Source organism: Parasteatoda tepidariorum, chromosome 9, assembly GCF_043381705.1.
Source record: "Parasteatoda tepidariorum isolate YZ-2023 chromosome 9, CAS_Ptep_4.0, whole genome shotgun sequence".
Lineage (NCBI taxonomy): Eukaryota > Metazoa > Arthropoda > Arachnida > Araneae > Theridiidae > Parasteatoda > Parasteatoda tepidariorum.
In genome coordinates this window covers 13,803,744-13,810,892 of record NC_092212.1, presented here as the reverse complement: position 1 = coordinate 13,810,892, position 7,149 = coordinate 13,803,744, and the positions used below count along the sequence as shown (strand labels likewise).

The window sequence follows — 7,149 nt, the reverse complement described above, 5'->3', positions numbered from 1 at the left end:
ATATATATATATATATATATATATAGCTAATTTTACTTAAATTTTGTAATTTATCATTTAAAATTGCGTTGCTTAAAACGGTTTAAAAAGTTTTGTAAAGTAAAATGTAAGTTTTTTTATCCTTATTAAGCAAAAGTACAAAATAAAGTAATTTTTAAAAATTATTTCTTACATGGAGTAATCTTCGACTGAAGAAATTTTATAATTGTGAGCAATTCGCTTTAAAACTCTCCTAACTATGGAGAATTACTCAGAAAGAGAATTTAACGTTAAGGAATTCAACCTTACTGCGAATTATATTTACTGTTAATAAAGATATAAAGAAATATTTTGCAAGAAAAAATAACAGTTATCTATTTTATGTTGAAGACAACCAAAGAATCTTGATCTTCTTTGCTTATTATTACTTTTTTTCGATTTTCGGGCCAATAAGAATGCTCCGACAACAATAAAAAACTGTTTTATACCATTACTTACGTTATATTGAGATAAGAAAATTATAAAAAACTTATGATTTTCCTAAGAGAAAAGATTTCATTGAGACTATAATACGAAATTATTACTGCATCTAAATCATAGAGCTAATAAAAGAATATTCTATATTCGAAATGAGTGTGTCACCAACTTATTTTCAAACAATTCCATCTTCAAAACGATAAAAACATAGAGGCAAAAACCATTATTAAGCTTTAATTGATTGTCGATATATAGCAAAAACTTCGATAGAAAATAACAAAATTTTTATAGCCTCTTATTCACACACGTCAAAGCATTTATGATCTGAAGTAAATTTGAAGGTGTCGCCAATCACTTCAAAATGATGGCACACTACAAAAAATATGCTTTACGGCACTAAGTCAGAAATTATTTGAAAGTTTTTTGGGTTCTGCAGTTACAACTTTCAACGAAATCTATTTGAGGAAACTACTGCTGCCTGGCGATGAAATACCATTTAATTTTTGTTTTTATCTGGTGTTTCCTTTTAAGTAAGTTAATTATTAAAGACTATTTGCAAAAGCTAAGATAAATTGCGTATTATTTGCATATAAACCAGTTATTATTAAGAATTATTTGCAAATAAACCATTCTACATATTTAAGTAATTTTTGCATGAAAATCATAATGAATAACTGACTACTTGCTGCCTATCAATTATGATTAAGCATACTGAAATATTAGCTACATACGAAATACAAAAAAAATCTAAATATTACTTACGCATAAATCATTGAGTAAAGTATATTATTAATTGCCTAAAAACCATTCTGTAGTATTAAAAATTATTTTCATCAAAATTATAATGAATAACTAAATACTTCTTTCCTAACCATTAAGTTTCAGCATTATGAATTATTTATTTACATACGAACCAGAAAGAATTAGTAAATATTGTCCACGCATAAATTATTGAATATTATTTGCATAAAAACTATACAGTATTACTAAGTATTATTTGCAAAGGATCCATTTCGTATTACTATTTTTTGCTTATATACAAGTAAATACAAAAAATTATTATTTGTATATAAAATAGTAAGTTTAACTAAGTATTATTTTCACATGAACTATTAAGTATTATTTGCATTCTGAAAAGCGATTGTTTTTGTTTCAATGTGTTACATTTATTAGTACTGAAGCATTCTCTTAAAATTTGGACGACTTGAAAAAGTCTATGCAACTACAAAATGTAAAGTTTCCGCATATTATTATTTGCATATTATAAATCATTTATGTCGCATATGGACAATTAAGTATTACTAAATATTATTTGCATATAAATTTACTACAATTTTAAATAATCGGACCCTGGTTATCTTAAANAAAAGCTGTTGTTGTTGAATGAATGTTGTTGTGTTATTTGAAAGTTTGTTTATTAGTGTAAATAATGGGTTTATAAATTTGTTTATTTCCGGCTACTTTAAATATTTTACAAAAAATAATAATAATAATAATAAAATCAAAAATTGCCTACTATGGCGTTACTTGACAGTCGCAGATGGAGAATAAGCAAGTCTTGAGGGATCACATAGATTTTAGGAAATGTTGTTTTAATTTTATTGTTTTAATTTAATATGTTGTAATACTAAACATTCTGATCAAAAGTTTTCATTGATAAAAAGTTCAAATATACATAATTAGGAAAAAAAAGAAAAAATTGTCGAATGCCTTCGTTAAATCAGCTTTTTGTTCAGTAATCGAGATCTTCGAAAATGTATTTTGTCAAAGAGTGAATCTTTCTACGAATTAAAAACTCAGTAACCACAATATCTATAAATAGTAGTAACTGAAAAGTAATGCCAACATTAATTTAACTATACTCATTTCATTTGATTTATTTATTGTTACTTTTTATAAATAATAAAAAACACCTTGAACTTTCATTTCAGTGAACTTAGTCCTGTGCAGTAAGTGACCAATTCTTCAATTATCAAATGCACAATATATATCAATGTTACACTTAAAGTCAAATTTAAGTTGCTTGAATATTTAACATAACCATCGCTTTACACAATTCTTTTTTTTTTTCCTTTGAAACTAAATATGTTTTCTCAATGCTGTTTCTGTTTATTTGACCTCTTTCTTGAAAATATTCAACGCTACTGTCTCCTAATTACATCACTCACTTTTGCTACTTTTGTGTAAGAGAATAAATGATAAAAATGCAAATCAGTTGTGCCTCCTGACAATTAAAAAGGAGTGGCTTTTTCAGGACCTGATCTGAATGGCGCATATGGTGACCTCAAATATGCTAATTAATTAGTGTATACGATGTTTTAAGTAACGAAACCAGACGTAAAAACGTATTTTCTCTGAATAAACATACCTTTTTTCAACGGTTTCTGATTTCTGACCGCCAACTAAACCAGTGGAGGTTTTTTGATGTAGGAGGTGATGGCTCGATTCGAACAGTTGGAGGGTATGACCTAGGGTTACCAACTTTCCACACTTTCTTCGAAGTATTTTTCATAGAATGGTAGACAATGCAAAATTAAGGCTTCTAGTATTTTTGTTCATTTTCTCAACATTCTACAAACTTTACCACGAAAGAGCTGGAACAAAATATAGTTTCACCTGAACTGAAGAACTTCGACTCTCTTGTAGTGGTGTGGAAAATAACTCTAAATCAAATCTACAACAAAAATCACGTTTACAGCTCGGGATAACTGCTACGTTAGAACGTTAGAAATAGAGTCTAACTCAGTACACTGCCTATGATTCGTCTGTGATGATTTTGTCGATTATTGGAGAACATGTGAAGCATATTGAAGGGGAGAGGCGGAGTGGCGAAGAAGAAAATTATAGCGACAGAATTATAACAACCAGTATAGAATTATAATAGCCAGCGGTAGTCATATGATGAATTCAGCTTGAAAATTACGAAATCACAGATTAAAGTAATAATAAAATTAACAAAACAATTTAAATAAATGAGAAGAATAAGTCGAGATTAATACGAGAACATATATATACTAAATAAAACGAGATTAATAGATAATATTTACAAGCTATATACGTACACAAAACTGAAAACGTAGGATCAAAATGAAAATTGAATTATCAAATGAAAAGCAGTTATAGTTAAAAGACTAGTTACTAAATCAGTGGCTCTGTTAAAGTGAGGACCCAGGTGTCCTAGTGAATGCCATTCGTTTCTGTGTTGCTCATCACTCTAAAAATTGCTAATTAATTAACCCTGCGGCAGCGACCCTAAAAGGTATGAGATAACTGACTTGATATGTGGTGACTTGATTTGATTAGGGGTGATTCAGAGTCCCCGCTGCGTGGCGAACACTCCATTCTTTCATCTGAGTTAAGCCCTAGGGCGACTGAGGCTAACGGATATATAAAATTGAAAACTTTTTTTTTCTAAAACGTTGGGAGAATGTAAAAAATAATATTATTATTATTCGACAGAATTTAATTTATTTAAGGTATTCAAATCATCGTAGAAAGTTACGGGGTATTCATTTCAAAAGTTTTAACAAACTTAAGAAGAAAAAAATTTCCAGTGGTAATGAATTACCTAATTCTATTTATTAAGACACCGTAAGAGGATTTGGGGAGCTGCTGCAACAAAGTTGCGCATTTCATAGCATACCTCCATTTTTTGATATGCAGAGGTAAATAAATTTCTAGAAAGGGAAAATACTAAACTAAAAATAACTTAAATTTCGTTACCATTTGAGATAATATAGTTTTACAAAGCGTTGCAAATTGGTATCTCTGCATTAAAACATAAACCTTGAAGAAATTTTGCTGAAAATTTTATAAAGTTGGTACCATTGCTAAGGAACGCTGCATGGATACGGTCCCTATGGTTCGTAATTTTGTGTTGCCTAGAGCCATTTGTTGCTTTTTCTTACAACATTTCTCAACTATACACCCAGTTGAAAATTAGTTTCACTCACACAATGGATCAAATAGAAATGGAGGGGATGCGCCTATCTTTCCTAAAGCTATTTTACCTCAACTCAACACAATTACCTAATTTATAATAAAATTATCATATAATTAATTATATATATCATATAATATAATACATGTATGTTATAAAATTAATTCATAACATAATTTATTTAAAATTTATTTAATTTGCAGATGCGGCTGGTAAGTACTATTAATTTTTAATTCCAGTAATAGCTTAAGTCAATCATTTCTCTTAAACTCAATGTTTCAGGAAAAAAATAGAAAGACTATTGGTAAAATAGAATTAAGCTATCTAATAACCTGTAACAATTTTATAAACTTAACTGAGCATTTCAGTCTATATATATTAGTAAGATAAAATTAAGCAATCTAATAGCCTGCAATAAGGTCTATCATTTGCAATTTCACTAAACGCTTAATTGAAAAAATAGGCTATTGATAAGATAGAATTCATAAGCGGAGATTCTGTGACAAATTTTGAATATCAACTGCAAAAAATAAAAATAGAAAGAATATTAAAATAAAATTAATAATTTAAGATTTTGTGACAAATCATGTCTATAAACTACCATAAACTCAGCACTTCATAAAAAAATATAGAAAGAATATTCATAAAATAGAATTACTACTCTAGGATTTTTCGTAAAAGTCCTGTTTATCAACTGCCATAAACCAAGAGATTCATAAAAGAGACTATTAAAAATATAAAAATAAGCAATCTAATACTCCTTAACAAATTGTCTATCCTCTGCGATAAGCTCAACATTTCATTAAAAATAACTAATGAGACTATTGATATGATAAAATTAAGCAATTTCCCGTTTTGTGAAAATTTTTAATTTATTTGGTTTTCAGATAATGATAAACCTGGTATGTAAAGTTAATATTTTATATTCTTTAATAATATATGTATAAAATTTTATGCTTTCAACACTTCGGATAAAACAATACAGAATTACGAAATTTCCAGTTTACTTACAATTCTAAGTTGTAGAGAACCCAGGCACAAGAAGAGCAGTGATCGCCAAACCGCTAATTGAGTGCTAACTACTAGTACTTCACGGGTACATTTCCTGTACTTACCGTTGACGTTCCAGTTAGCTAACCAAGATTCCACCACAAATATGACAAATCAAATGTAAGATTTAATGAGAGAAAAAAATCGTCACTTGTTTTGGTTGCTAGTTCAGAAAAAGATTTAAAATCAGTACAGCAGCTCAGGAGAGAGATAAGTTCGACAAACATTGTTTTAGAATAGTATTCTGAATTTCTATGATTTTAAGAGTACAAATAATTACTGTTAAGTAATCAGGATAAAATTATTGCCGGGATAAAAGCAAGACGGATAAGAGTAAATGCGTTCTATTCGCTGAAGCATTTAACAATATGCATACGTGCCAACTTTTAATCCTTACAAGAATTAATTTCCCCAATGGTAGCAATATGGTATTGAAATTACAATTTTAGGCAGAAACATACACCGTACTTTGAAGAAGTTTATGCCAATCATTGAAAATGTGTTACAAATTTATATATATGCTTAATTATTTTACAAATAGTGTTGGATCAAAAAAATTATTAATTAAGTTTATAAATGCAAAAACTAATAGGAAGCACACATTTTAATACCAATTTAAATATAGAAATACAATTTTACGCCTAATTCGTAAAAGTTGGCAGGTATGATTATGTAGTAAGAGAAATGTTATTTTTCGGGAGAAAAAATTTAGAATGAAATAAAATGTCTTTAGTATTAGTTTCTTGCTCATTTTCGTCTTGATAAATAGATTTTCAGCCCTGATTCGCGTATAGCTGCCAACTTTACGGTTATTGAGAAATAGTTTTTTTAGTCTAATACTAAAAAAACTATTTCTAATATAATGTTTCTAATAAACATTAGCGCTTTGACGTGTTATATCTTAACGTTTAAAGGTTCAAAAAAATATGTATAAAACTGCCACGACGAATCAATTATCTAATTAAAAATATGTTGATAAGGTCTATTTGTTGTTTAATTGCGTCTTAATAGTCCAGTTTATGAAAAAATATTTTCCAGTGGTAACAAAATTTAAGTATTTTTTATTTTTGTATGTTTCATTTTAATAATTTTTCCACCACTACTTATAATTTAGCTCGTGACGACTCTTTTAAAGAGTAGGCGTAATTGTCATTATTCTGCAATTTTATTAAATCGCTTGCAGAAAGTGGATCCCTAGTTTTGTCTTAAGAAAATTCTTCCAAACTTAATTGCTATTTTACTACCACTTTTTAAACCTTTTTCAACGACAGTTCAAGTTGAAGGTATATTCACAGGCGATATTGTTGTTAATTTAACAATACTATCATTAAGAATTCAACTGAACCATTTGTACTAGGCACAATTTCTTTTGTCTTACTTGATGCTTCTTAACCCTTTCGCGCCGACTGTCACAAATACGTGACAGCATGAAACCGTATCAACCAGGGTAAAAAGATAAAACTGGTAATCAAAATAATTCTTTAGCAGTTTATTTGTGGGCGGAGTTATAATTATTTGATTTATTTTATTCACCATTACTTTGTTCAAAATAAAACTATTTAGTTATACTTTGAATTAACATTGATTATATATATGATTAAACTAACAATAATTAAAGTAAAAGCAAAGTAAGTCTGTTAAATTAGCAACGACTACATTTAAGTTACCGTTTTTTATTTAATTACAACTTGATTCTGATTTTG

General features: G+C 28.3%; 1 long non-coding RNA gene across 1 annotated transcript; it reads left to right on the top strand.

The window, feature by feature from the left end:
* Positions 1-737: 737 nt before the first annotated feature.
* Positions 738-4,609, top strand: LOC139426620 (uncharacterized). Its single transcript, XR_011637846.1, has 3 exons — positions 738-986; positions 2,388-2,405; positions 4,600-4,609. It is a non-coding gene; the product is annotated as an uncharacterized lncRNA (long non-coding RNA).
* Positions 4,610-7,149: the final 2,540 nt, after the last annotated feature.